This window comes from Vicugna pacos, chromosome 7, assembly GCF_048564905.1.
Source record: "Vicugna pacos chromosome 7, VicPac4, whole genome shotgun sequence".
NCBI classification, from domain to species: Eukaryota; Metazoa; Chordata; class Mammalia; order Artiodactyla; family Camelidae; genus Vicugna; species Vicugna pacos.
In genome coordinates this window covers 84,202,199-84,216,603 of record NC_132993.1, presented here as the reverse complement: position 1 = coordinate 84,216,603, position 14,405 = coordinate 84,202,199, and the positions used below count along the sequence as shown (strand labels likewise).

The window sequence follows — 14,405 nt, the reverse complement described above, 5'->3', positions numbered from 1 at the left end:
ATGTCTGTCTATGACTTCAGTATTTGAAAGAAAGATTGACTGGGTATAAAATTCCTGGACCACACTTCCCTTACCTCTGAATGTTTGGCTCCACTGATCAGCGACCTCCAACCCTGATGTGGTCTCCTCCTCACTCATCCTTGGGTCAACTGAACTGATTCACTGACTTTTTTTTTTTTTTTTTTTTTTTTTTTTTTTTTGCAGGAAAGTACTCATTAGCTCTACATTTCTTGAGATTTTAAAGAATGTCTCCCATTGCCTTTATGCTCATTACTGAGTTTAACATTTTAGGGTAACTGTTTAACTGCCCCTAGATAATTTCTCTGTTGCCTTGTCAACTGAAATAAAATGCACAGCCTAAAAGTCGAGCGTTGTGTTTTATTTGGCGGACATTTCTGAGAACTTAAGCCCAGGATGACAGCCTCTTAGATCACCCTGAGGGACCGCTCCCAAGTGGCAAGGGAGAAGCCAGGATACATGAGTTTTTGTAACAAAGATCAAGTAGTTGGAACATCAAAAGATTATTGCTAATTAAAGAAAAAAGACATCTCAGGTTAAGGAATTTAGTCTTTTTCTATGCATGGGAAGGCACAAAGGTCAGGGCTCACTGGAATCATTCCTTTGACAGGCACCTAGCTCTCTAGGGCCAGTATCCTGTGCTCCTACATCCTGAGTTCCCTCAAGGGGCACCGTTGAGGGTGGCAGCAGAGGCCAGGCTGCCTGCTTGTCTGCATCCTGAGTTCCCTCCACTCACTGTCGGGGGCGGCAGTAGTGGCTGATGACTTGATGGTCACAGCATTCTTTGTTTACTGATAATTGCAATATTTTTCATTCAGTCTTTTCATGCTGATTATTGCTAAGAAGTATGAGGTCAGCCTGTTTTTCTTCCTCCTTGTATATGGATTGCTTTGTTTTTTCTTTTCTCTTGAAGTTCAATAACTTAACCAAAATATGCCCGCATATTATGTCCATTTAATAATGAATTTTCTCTAGACTATTTCCCAGTTATGCTCTTCAATCTATAAGTTCGCATCTCCTTGATTTTAATAATTCTTTTCCTACTACATTTTTAAAAATTATTTCTGTTCATTGATTGGGTTTTCTAATTAAGGTTTATAAATTGCATTTCTATTGGCTCATCTAAGTGAACCCATCAAATCCATTATGGTTTTTTTCTAATCACTTTAATATCTGCATACAGCTCTTACATTTCCAACGATTATTCCAAGTCTTTCCTCTAGAAGAGTTGGTTCAGTTTAGCTGTGTGTATTCTGTTCCTGGTTACTTTTTGGTTGTATAAAATGTGATATTATGTGCTGTAAATGTCCCTTTCATCTTGCTCTTCCAGACTATTGGATTCCCTGGGTTCCTTTGTCTTGCCTGAGGCTGAGCTAAATATCACGCTGTTACTCAGGGGAGCATTAGCGCCCTCGGCAGGATACTTGTTTCAGCATTTCCTTTAACTCAGTGTGGAGTCCCAGAAAATGTCAAACCCTGGTAATTTTCTTTTCTTTTCTTTTCTTTTCTTTTTTTTTTTTTTTTTTTTTTTTGCCTCTACTGAGATCTTGGCATTCCGCAGCAGCAGATAAGAGCTCCCAAACTTGAGGGCTTCTTGAAACTTCTCTCCAGGCTGCACACCCACCCTCTGTCCACTTCTCTTACGGTTAGGGAATTTACTTGAGAACTGATACGGTTTTGTTTTCTCTTCTTTCCCCAGTAGACTCTCAGAGGAGTTGTGAAGGCGTTAGATGCTGCATGAGAATCTTTTATTACTTTCCTTGGCTGCCATTCTCAAATACTATGGCATGAATTTATACTTCTTCCTTTTTTTAATAGCGGGACATTTTTTTGCTAATTTTTTTTCTGTTTATCAGTCTCTTCGGAAATTGGGGAAGGGAGATTCTAAGATCTGGATTCATCACACCATCTTTACCAGGAAGTCTCTCTGATTCGTTCTCTTAATAAACAATCGATTTATTCTCCGAGGACATTTTCAGAATATGGGAGCTGCAAATATCAACCCATTAAATCCTGTGGCATCTTCTCCTCCTTTCTGTGCTGATGGAGGAAACAAGAAAATAAATGAGCAAACAATGTTGACAGTAGTAAATTAATAATGTGACTAAAGAGAAAGGTGCAAAATTCTCACTACACGGCTCTGTGGTGTGAACTGTCAAGCAGTATTTGTAAGTAGGACCTCAGGCAACAAACCATGCGTGATTTGGGGCACCAGGGTGGAGGCATTCGTTCGCAAGCCAATCAACATTAGGTTGAAAACCAAGAGTAAATTATTGAAAATATATAGTACAGACAAGCTTCAAAAGTGCGTATTTGGTGTGCTGTTTTACACTCACATACACTTCATGACTACGAGCTAATTGGGTCCAGATCAGCCTTGCTGAAAGTCTGTGGCATCACATCATCCCAGTTCCCAAATGTTTCAGACTGAATGGCCCGTGGTCACAGATGGGCCAGTAAAACACCCTCCCGCAGCAGAATGCATGCTCCCCACATGCACAGATGTCTTCATCCTCACCTCATTGTTGGCTGGATCTCACTCAGGTTGTGACCCAACCTTCAAGGTCCAGGAAAAAAAGCCAGCTCGTACAGAAGCCATTTCCAAATGCTCCTATTAAGACAACTGCATCCTTTCTGTGTTCTGGACCATGTACCTGCATCTCCCGGAAGTGAGAGACGGCCAGGCAAGGAGCAGGGAGAGAAGAAGGGTTCAGGCGGTCTTTGCCCAGAAGATTAGCGTTTCCCCGATGATTGCAAGTGAGAGGTAGGTTAGGGGGACAAGCTACAGGGCGGCTGCCTACCCCGTGTGGCCAGAGCAGCAGCCTGAGTTCAGACATTCAAACTACCTCACTCCAAACCAAGTTTAATTCACTTTAAGGAAGGCTGGAGCTCAAGGCTCAAGGCACGGCAAACACACTGACAGTGCGCAGACTTAACCACTCCAGGCCACAGCTTCCGCCGTCCCCCAAACCCTCCACACTTGAGCTGTGCCTTGTCCTGAGAGAGGCCAGGTGAGCTCGGACAGTCTCAGCTACAGGAAGTGATCAGCCTTTTTAACCTTCCTGTGGCACAGCCCCCTGGGGCTCCCAGGGGTGAGCACTCATTCTCAAGTCCAGGGACACCTCATCTAGGCCTGTGATTCACCACGGGATGCCGGGGCATGGTCCCGGAAAATTGGCTGGATTCTTGCTCATCCCGGAGAGGTGTCCCCCATAGACTCACTGAGGTGGTGCTGCAGGGAGGGTTCTAGGATGCGCCAAAGCCACAGGCATCCGTCGGTACCACTTTGCATCCAGGAGACATGAAGGCCCTGGGCGTGTAGCCCTTCACCCAGGGTACCAACTAGAACGTCGAGCCGACAGGCTTCAGGGCTGTGGCCAAGTCACAGTTCAGCCCTAGATGGAGGAACTGCTGGATTTTTTTCTGACTAAGGCTTCCAAAAGTGGATGCAGGCTCCTCTTTTATAGGGAAGAAAAGGATTCAGCTAGTTATGTGTAGATGGTTGGCTCCATGCAAAATACAGTTGGCTCCAGAAATTTCTCTCTGCAAGAGGTAGTTTTGTAACAGTCCAGTTTGCAGAAAATGGCAGAACTGGGGAGCTAGGAAACAGAACCCGGAAACCGGAACTCAGAACCCGGAAGAGAAAGCAAACACTCTCCCGGGCTGAGGTTTCATCCCAGGAGTGCATACTCTGTGGAGGTCCAGTGTTCTTCTCTCCAGTTCCCGCTGCATCCACGCTTCTATCTCGGGTGTCATGGTCTGACGAGGTGAGGGGTGGCAGGCCCTGGGCACATCGCAGGCTGAGGAGGAGCCCCAGGCACCGTCCTGCCCCCAACATCCTGCAGACCTGGAGCCAGGACCTCAGCCCTGGACTCAGGGCTGCCAGCGAGTGGATGTGGGGGCCCTGAGACCCCCAGCCAGAACCAAGGAGAGATTTTGAGGGTCTGCAGCCTTAGGCCAGCTCACTTGATGTAGTCCTCTGTCTCCTTCTTCCCTCTTTAGTTACGGGCAACAGAATAGGGTAAAAATAAAGTCAAAATGAAACAAAATAACAAACATTACAAAGATATGCTGAGCTCTTACATCAGGCAAATATCTAGCTTAACTCACCAGCATGATCACAAAATTATTTTCATTTTCATCTTTATGTCACAGGGGTTCAATAAACGCTAGCTAAATTAATGAACTTAGATTTAGTGTTCTACATAGCAAAGGTTCAAAACTGGTCCTTGAATCGGTTATACCAGAATTCCCCAGGAACATTTCTTGATTTTTTGGTTTGGTTTGCTTTGCTTTAAAATTCAGTTTCCTTAAAAAAAAATTCAGATTCTTAAGGAATACCCCATGATTCATAGAGTCGGAAAGGATCCTGAGGTCAGAATTTTAATTATTTGGTTATTTATTTTTTTTCAGATTTATTTAAGTATGATTGACACATAAAATTGTAAGATATTTAAGGGGTATATTGTGCTGACTTGATATCTGTATACCTGCATTGTGAAAGGATTCTCCCCATCCAGTCAATTAATACACCCATCACCTCACATATTTGTTCCTTTTTTTGCTATTGTTAGAACCTGTAAGTTCTACACTGTTAATAAATTTCAATTACATAATACAGTGTTATCAGCTATAGTCGCTGTTATACATTGGATCTTAAGAAATTATTTTATAACTGAAAGATTGTAACTTTCACCAGCCTCTGCCTAATTCCCCCACTCCCCAGCTCTGGGCAACTACTTTTTTATTCTGTTTCTATGAGTCTGACTTTCTTTTTTTTACTTTCCACATATAAGTGATCATGCAGTATTTGTCTTTATCTGTCTGATTTGTTTTATTGTTAACACATTAGCACCCTCTCAGTTCATCCATGTTGCTGCAGGTGGCAAGATTTCCTTCTTTTTCATGGCTGAATAATATTCCATCATGCATTTTCCACAGTCTCTTTATTTCATCAGTGGACACTTACATTGTTCCTTTATCTTGACTATTGTAAGTAATGCAGCAATGAACATGGAGATGCAGATATCTTTTTGAGTTAGTGTTTTCATTTTCTTCAGAAAAAAATACCTAGAAATGGGATTGCTGGATCATACAGTAGATCTACTTTTAATTTTTTGAGGAAACGTGATACAAATTTGCATAGTAGCCACACCAGTTTAGATTCCCACCAACAGGGTGCAAAGGTTTCCTTTTCTCCATATCTTCTCCAACAGTTGTTAGCTTTTGTCTTTTTGATAATAGAATTTCTAACAGGCATGGGGTGATAGCTCATCGTGGTTTCAGTTTGCATCACTAATTTGACGATTAGTGATTCTGAGCCCCTTCTCATGTACCTGATGGCCATTTGTATGTCTTCTTTGGAAAAATGTCTATTCAAGTCCTCTGCCCAATTTTAATTGAGGTGAGAATTTTACACTAAAAATTTTTTAATGTCCAGATAATTAAGATGCACAGATGTACTGGGGTAAAATTGCTGGGGACTGAGACTTCTCTGGGAAACAGTGTGTTTCAATAATTAAAATTGAGCTATTAAATATAAATAATAATTCTTTTTTATGTTTTATTTTATTTCATTTAATTAAAAAAAATTTGTAACAGAGGGACAGGGAATTAAACCCACGACCTCATGCATGATAAGCGTGTGCTCTACCACTGAACTATATCCACCCCCCTATTTTATTTTTACTTGAAGTACAGTCAGTTACAATGTGTCAATTTCTGGTGTACAGCACAGTGTCCCAGTCATGCATATACATACATATATTCATTTTCATATTCTTTTTCATTAAAGGTTATTACAAGAGATTGATAGTCCTTTGTGCTATACAGAAGAAATTTGTTTTTTATCGATTTTTATATATAGTGGTTAACATATGCAAATCTCAAACTCCCAAATGAAATAATAATTCTTCTTTATTCAGGTAACAACTTTCTTCCCACGACAGTCTTTGGAAGCAGGACCGTTTTCATCTCCCCCAGGTTCTCCTGATTCAAGGACCAATCCAAAAGCAAGGAGGGCCCCACAAGCCATTCTGTGTCAGAAGGGGGTTCCTGGTTAAGTCATGCTGACCTGAGACAAAGGTCAGGTGTTGCAAGGCTGGAGGAAGTTCTGGAGCAACACTGAAGAGCTACAGCTGATTTCCCCAAGGGCACATGGCGATCAGGGTGTGGCCAAAGGCTGACAGGTCAGAGGGCCGGAGAAATCAGCCTAGTGGCCAGGGGAGGAGGCAGGGTGGACACTTAAGAGGCTGATGGGCATCCGCCTTGCACAGGCCTCTAAAAGTGGCTGCCAGTCCAGAGGGCCCAGGGGGTTTGGGTCCAATGTTCCTAAACACCTCTGCCTATATGCCCACCCGGGGGGCCCCACTCCTCCCTGTCGGGCCCTGGCCTGGTCAAGGAGACTGTAGATTTGTCCTTCCCTAAAGTTCTGCCTTGGGCTATTGAGTCTTGATCCTGGTCTGCTGTCTGCATTTTAACTTGGTAACTGGCTACCCTATTCATTTCCCCTTTGTTAGTTACACCAATGGCAGCTCGAAACACCATCCAATGCCACAGCCTGGGTAAGGCAATCCTTGGATCTCCCCAATGCCAGGGCATTGCACAAGCGACTGTACTCCCTGCCATTGCTACCCTGTCCAGGTTCACCAGCGGGTTGAATGAGGAACGGCCATGGCTCAGCACCAAGGGGCAGTCAGCCTTCTACCTGCCTCCCGGGAGGGCCCTTTGGCCATCTGGCCAGCAAGTATTCCGCTGAGAGCCACACCCTTAGCCTCTGGGTCCAGGAGGATTCAGAGATAATGCCAGGGTCTGTGCCAGAGTAACTCTAAGAACCTGTGCCTCCCGACCTGAGCCAGGCTGGAGAGAGAGGAACTGGGGCTCTGGTGGGGGCAGGAAACGAGGACGGATCTTGCTGGAGCTATAGGGGTGGGAGTAACCAGCAAGCTGCATCCTGGTCACATATTCACATTCAAACAAGGTGACTTTTTGTACGTGTTAGAGCACTTTCTGATTGCCAACCTGAGCTGTGCCTTCTGCTGTTGGAAAGCATAAATTGTGTCACCGTGTGCTTAGAATGACCCTGGATCGGAGAGGAAGCACCCAGTGGTGCAGTTTGATTGTCAGAGACACATAGATGCTCAGAGAGGTGGGCTGTTGTTGGTTAGTGAGTTAAATACAATTTTGACAACCACTCACCATGTAATCACTGGAGGTCCCACAGTGGGGACTGCCCTGGCCTCTGGCTGCCGTGATGGACCCCACAGGCCCACGCTGTGCGAGTGGGAAATGGAGCTGGTGTCATTCACTGATGTGCAGAGGATAGAGGATAGAGTTTAAGTTAATCAGACAGTCGATCTCCCACACCGGGCGTCTGTCTGCGTACCTGCAGGGGCCTTTTTCTGTAATTTCCACTGCAGGCGCTGTTTGTGCAAGTCTCCGCGTCCTGTTTCTCTGGCAGGTCTGTGTGTCTGGAAGGGAGCTGTGTTTCCAGAGACACCGCAGCAGGTAGGAAAGTGCGACCCTTGGGTCCTCGTCTTTGGCTGTTAGCCAGCTCTGGAAACAGGAGATAGATTCAGGAGACCATAGAGGGGAGGGTAGAGATCAGTGGTAGAGCACATGCTTAGCATGCACAAGGTCCTGGGTTCAATCCCCAATACCTCTAGAAAGAGAGAAAGAAAGAGAGAGAGAAAGAAAGAGAGAGAGAGAGAGAAAGAAAGAAAGAAAGAAAGAAAGAAAGAAGAAAGAAAGAAAGAAAGAAAGAGAGAGAGAGAGAGAGAGAGAAAGAAAGGAAGGAAGGGAGGAAAAATGAGGAAGGAAGGAAAAGAAAGAAAGAAGGAAGGAAGAAGGAAAGAAAGAAAGAGAGATCTAATTACTTATTCCAAAAAAATAAAAATGAAAAAATACATATTTTCCAAAAAGGACATGGCCCCTCGCCCAAGGGACTCAACAAACCTCACATTTTAAAGGCAAACCTGTTTGCATTGGTTAACAGATCCTAACAGGCACTTACATAAGACCTCTCAGAAGGAAATGAAAGCCACTTAATGCTTTGAATTCAAAGATGCTGACTCTTTAAGAAAAATCCTCCATCAGAGGGGCACACAGAACTGAAGCTATCTCCAGCTCTGAATGCTGTTGCTAGGCTACAGAACCAGGGGCAAAGAAATGCGATTAGTTAGTAGGAAAAAGGAAACCGCTCCAAAAAAGCCTAAAATACCAAGACGTTTAGACAAGATTTGAAGAATGTCAGTGGGCTCTGAAAACACAGGAGAATTGCACAAGGATTCTCTGGATTACCAAAAAATAATTCATTTAATATTTACACAGCACTATCCACTTTAGACAAATTTAACTGGCTTGATAATTTTGCTATAAAATGTTGCTGTTTATTTTCTTTTGTCTTGCAGTCGCAATGTGGAATACAATACAGGCAAAGCAAGTTGTCTTTATTTCCTCTTAATAAATCTAATTAATTTGAACGTCTTAAATTTCCTGTTCTGGTTTTCTGAGTCTTTATCATTTCCACTAAATGTTTAGGGCTAGGAAAATGTAATCATGTGTTCAACTGAATTGAATGATAATAACTAATGTCTTTTTTTTAAAAAATCAGTTTATATGTGTCAAACTGGAATGCAACCGCCATGGGTTCACAGTCACACCAGCAGATCTGTGATGCCTGCGGTGAGCATGTGGCTACAGTCAGCTGAAATATAATTTCCAAGATGCCTGACTGGCTCTAAGTCCTCAGTCAGTGGATGATCTTTGATTACCTGGAGTTTTTTGAATAAATTAAAATTCCATAAAGACCGAGAGAGGGAAAAGGATCTCCTGTCTATTTCAGGCTAAAGACAACATTCTTTTACAAAAGGTGCAGAACGAGCAAGACAGCCTCGGACACAGAGCACAAGGTTAAGGTCAAAAGAACAGATCTAATACAGAGTCGGACTTGCTCTTTTCTATTACAGATGGATGGGGTGTGAGCCTCTGAGATGCCAGCCAGCCTGAGAAACACAGCCCTTTCAGTCCCTGATAGCAGCCTGTCCCATCATCTCTCAGCCTGTACACAGGGCTTACCGTGAGCCCAGAGTAAAGACCCTACATTGCTCCCGCAGTGCTGCTGGTACCCAGCAGGCCTAAGAAATGCTTGCTGAATGAACAAATGAATAAGTGAATGAGTGAATGAATGAACAGGCTTTCCCAGACTCAGGCAGGAGGCTGATTCCATGTCCCACGAAGAGCTGACTTGGAGCCCAGACTCTGCGTCCTCGCCCTCCATCCGGAGCAGACAGTCCAGGACGCGCTCAGCCCTCGGTGGGCACATCACCCACCAGAGGTCCAGATGCTCAGCGGGGAAGGATGTGTTCAGCTCCCTCTCCCTGCAGGTGAGGCTCCTGGAGGGGCGGGGCTGGCTTGGGGCCATTCAGAGCCCCCGACCCGGACAGTGAGTTCAGGGCCTGGAGGAGGGGGTCTCAGGTGTGGGAGAGCCCCTCGCACCCAGCACCCACAGCCAGCACAGGGTTCAATACAGCTTCTCTATTAAGGGGCTGAGGTTGAGCCCGGGTAAACTGCAAGGTGGGATTCTGTGATGTCAGGGGGGCAGAGCCCTGATGGAGCAGGGTCGAGGAGTGGTGAGAAGGTCTCCTGGGGATGTGGGGGAGCCTGGCGGGGGGAGGTCGAGGCTCAGGGCTCACCTCTCTGCCAAAGCCAGGCCCCGTGAGCCTAGGGGCCCCGCAGACCAGAGAGCCCAACCTGACCAGTCCACATGCTTTCATCCACACCTTCAAAACCTGAAAGAACCTTGCCTCTGCTCTCAGCAAACCCACACGAGGCAGCTCGAAAACCTGGTGGCTCTGCTTTGAGCTAAAATTATATGCACTTTATGTGGGAACATCAGCTCCCTGTCACTCATCAGAAGCTGAGGGCAGCTGCCAAGTTCTCACTTTATTCAGACACCGTGCTCCCTGCAATGTTCCCAGACCTGAGGTCTGCAGTCTGGAGGGTGCCCGGCGGAGAGGATGGTCAAGGTGTGCCTGCCGCAGGGCATTGGCTATCTCCTGGGTGCTAACCTGAGAGTTGAGAGGTTTCTGAGCAGCAAGGAACCATCCAGTCCTCCAAGTTAAGGATTACGTAGCTGGTAGGACCCTCGTCCTTGCCCTGAACAAACCACCTGGACTTCAGCACCCTGCCCTGTCTATATGCCTTTGTTCTCAAGGAGAGGGGGTAGGGCTGGCTGGCAGCCCACCACCGCCGGGGGAGGCGGCCCAGAGGGACTAGTGCCCCACGTCGCTTCCCCAGGGAATTTGGGGTTTCTTCCCATCCACAGCAGACATGTGGAGGGGCTGCCAAGGAGGCAAGTGCATCCTTGCACACCGAGAGTTCTGGACAAATGCCCAGGTGGCCACATCGCCCCCTCCCTTTCCTGACTTTCTCTGACCACCCCCACTCCATCCTACCAAGACACCCAGTACCAGCTGGAACCATCCTGGCTTAGGAAAGATCCCACCTCGGGCCTCTAGATGAGCTCAGATGATGGCAGTGGTGTTGGGGGAGCTAGGGAGTGGGTGGGTGAGGAGAGGGCACCCAGCGTGACTCATGGCCTTGGTGTCGAGTGATGCCCATTGTGCAGCCCAGGGGACTTCCGGAGGCCAAAGAGAGGGAGAGCAGGCTGAGAATACGGGGGACTTTCCCAGGAACCAAAACATTTCCTGGCAGCGCACAGGCAGCCCCCAAGCCATGACCCTCCTGCAGCCCCCAGGAGAGGCCAGAGCCCTTGGCTGTAACTCAAGAGAGACTAAGACAGGCCAGTCGGGGAACTGGACAACTTAGTGTGGGGGTGACCTCGGTGTGCGGGGTGTGACTGTTGCTGAAATACGGCCTCCATACCCCACTTACCAAATTGAGACTGGAGGACAGGGTTTTGAATGAAGTAGAAAAAGGCAGCTTTATTTCTTTGCCCTAAAAGTCAAGGTTTTTCCCTCTCAGCTAAAGGAAACCGTAGAAGGCTAAAGCAATGCAAGATCCTGGCTATTATGGGTCAGAGAGAAAGGCCACGCATGACACATTATCAGGACAACTGGTAAACCTCAACTTTTCACATTAGGTAAGAAAATTGGATTTTAGTTTCCTGAATTTGATAACTATAAAGAATGGCGTTGTTTTTAGGAGACATCCAGAGTTCTTAGGGAGAAGAATGAATGGTATCTGCAACTTCACATCAAAAGACTAAGAAAAAAAGAAAAATTTTGTGTGTCTGTGTGTATACACACATATACATAAAGGAATATATATCATATATCTACTTAAAGTAGTATAAGAAATAGATAAAGTGTGTGTGTACGTATATATGTAATGTGCATAGATAGATAGATAGATAGATAGATAGATAGATAGATAAATAGATACAGAGACAGAGAACAGGATGTTCATGCAAATGTGGCATGTTGGTGATCCCGGTAAAGAGTTTACGGGATTTCTTGCAATCTTCCTGTACATTTGAAGTTATTCAAAATAAAAAGGTTTTTTAAATTACATTATGTGTGAATGGGTTTGGGTTTTCTGGAAAGATGACCCAAACTTGTGTCAAATGACTGTGGGGCGTTGGTCTATCGGCTCCATGCACACCAGCCCCCCTTCTCCGGGACTCACTGGATCTCTGACTGCACCAGGAGCCAGGAGAACATCCCGCTTTGGAGCTTAACGCAATCCTCCTCCCACAGATCCTGCATCACAGCGCCGCTGGAAGCCGCTGGGTATTTCCAGAGCTCCCTGCTCCTAGATTTCCTAGGGATCCTGGCCAGGATCTGCCCCCCTGAGTCTCGGGGTAGAGGATCCCTCTGCACTCTCAAAAGAGATGTTTTAGAGCACAGGTCCCATGTCTTCCTGCTGCCCGGCACCCAGCCACTGTCACCACCTCAGGCTCCCCCCAGGTCACTGCCCCAGCACTCCCATGCCCAGGCGTTGGCTCAAGTGACAGGAACACTTACTTGTCCTTGGCACAGGCCACCTCCTCAGGGGGCACCCCTGCAAGCATGGAAGACCTCCCCCAAGAAGGAAGACTGGGGGCGTCGAGGGGCACAGCAGTGCCAGGATGAGCAGAAGGGGAGGGAGGGACCGCGGGGGACAAGAGTGGGAGCAGTGCCCTCACGAGGGGGCAGCACACTGCACCTGTGGGCTCCACAGACCACAGCTCTGCACCTGCGCACCAGTTACCAGAGCTCTCCGTGCCTCCGTCTCCCCATCTGTGAAATGGGACTGAGAAGACTACCACCAGCACAGGTGCCTCGGGGACTCCCCAGTGGCAGCCCCACTGCCCTGAATCGCCACCAGCCAGCTGCCCCCTCCCTCACCTCAGAGGTAAACTGAGGCAGGGCCCCACTTTTCTGGTCACTCTCAGATGATAAAAGTCACCTTGGTCCTGAGACAGCCCACAGGTTAGCTGCTAAACCGGCCAGCCCAACATACAAGCCAGAGGTCACCCAGCATCACTCTGTTGGGGACAGGCCTCTCTCTCCCCACTTCCTGTGCCCACCTTGGTGTCCCCTGGCATCACCCTCCCCTGGCTGAGCAGGGGCTCAGGGATGCCCAAGTCCTCCCCTAGCACAGCACAGCAAACGGTGCACTAGAGGTCCTCTGAGCCACCTCCTCTGATGCTCCTCTAGGCAGACACAAGGTCAGGAGAAGACACCCATCTCCCAAAGAGCCTCCCTCTACTTGCCAGGGCCCTACTGCTCTAAGTTCCAGCCTCTCGGCTCTCTCGGCAAAGAGGGGCAGTGGGTACCTGTGGTCCAGGGGCCTCAGGAAAAAACAGGCAGGGAAACCTTTCTATTGAGGTAGGAAGCCCCATGAAAAAGACGGCAGGACCCCCAGGCAGGGCGACTACTCCTGCCAGCACCATTCGATTCCCTGGCCCAGCAGCATTATCTCACTTTATAACTCTGAAAAGGCTTACTTCTAGGAAAGCGGAACTTACCCCTAAGATTCTATTGATTCCCTGAGCTAACTCCTGACTGGTCCATTTCTATCACTTCTGATTGGTCCATTTCTACAAAGCTCGTTCCTAATTGTCAACTTTGTTACACCTTATTTGCATATGATGTTGCAAAGTGTAGACTGGTAGCCTATAAAAGGCTGTGTAAACCTACAGACAGTGTCCAGAGCTTGGAGTGTTAACTCCTCTGGGCCCGCTGGCGTAATAAACCTGAGCTCTCCAGCCCTCCAAGTGCTGCTTGGTCTCTCGCCAAATCCAGGTTGCTGTCACAACTGCGCTGTAACACTGAGCTGTAACACACTTTGCTGCAACACTGTCTCTGTATCCTGTGCTGTCTGATGGTGCTATGGACCCACTTGTGTCCCCCAAAATTCACATGTTGAAGCTGTAACCCCAATGTGACTTTTAGAAGAAGACATGGGGCTTTTAAGAAGATGATTAAGGTTAAATGAAGTCATAAGGGTGGGGCCCTAATCTGATAGGACTGGTAGTCTTATGAAAGGAAGAGTCACCAGAGCTCTTTCTGTTTCTCTCTCTGTCTCTCTCTCTGACATGTGAGGACACAGCAGGAAGGCATTCACCTTCAGGCCAGGAAGAAGCCTCTCACCAGAACACAACCCTGCTGGCACCCTGATCTCAGATTTCCAGCCTCCAGAACTGTGAGAAATCAATGTGGTTTGAGCCACCAGTCTGTAGTATGTTGTTATGGCAACTGAGCTAAGACAGATGGCAAAACACATCAAGTGTGCCGGAGTGACCCGCCAGCAGATTCACACTAACCATCAGGAGATGGTTAAGCAGAATTAGCATCATCTTTCCTTCACATCAGCTTTGGTAATAATGCTTATAGCTGATGCACACGTGATGCTTCCTTTGTGTCAGGGGTCACTTTGGAAGCATCACTCATGATGCAGATAAGGAAGCCATCCTCCGCCTGCCCAAGTCCACACAGCTGGGAAGGGGGAAACAGAAGTGAACCCCGTGCTGGCACTGGCCTGTGGTTTGTGTCCCTCTGCTGTCTCCACATTTGCAAAGTGCTTTCACAGGCATCATTATTTAACACGGCCATTCGACAGATTTAACCAACAAGGCACTGGTGAGCTCCTTCTGCAGCCCATGCAGAGTATGCAGTATGCATGTGTGCTGGGGAATCAAAGACACCTGAGGCCAACACACCACTGTCCCCCTGGGCTCCATACAGAAGGTAAGCAGCAGTCAAATTGATACACAAGTACCTGTAAAGTTGCAGTGGCATGAACTACAAATTCAACACCATCCCACTCAAAACTCCAGCTGGAATTTGTGAAGGATGCAAACAAGCACATTGTTGAATTGATAAAGGGCAAGAAAGATCTGCAGACAGCTCAGCACACTTTGGAAAAAGAGCAAAGGGAGAACT

At 47.0% G+C, this 14,405-nt stretch overlaps 1 long non-coding RNA gene across 1 annotated transcript; it reads left to right on the top strand.

Moving 5' to 3' along the window:
* The first annotated feature begins 3,693 nt into the window (after nucleotides 1–3,693).
* Nucleotides 3,694–8,498, top strand: LOC140697596 (uncharacterized). Its single transcript, XR_012074753.1, has 4 exons — nucleotides 3,694–3,785; nucleotides 5,943–6,206; nucleotides 7,437–7,524; nucleotides 8,427–8,498. It is a non-coding gene; the product is annotated as an uncharacterized lncRNA (long non-coding RNA).
* The last annotated feature ends 5,907 nt before the right edge of the window (nucleotides 8,499–14,405 follow it).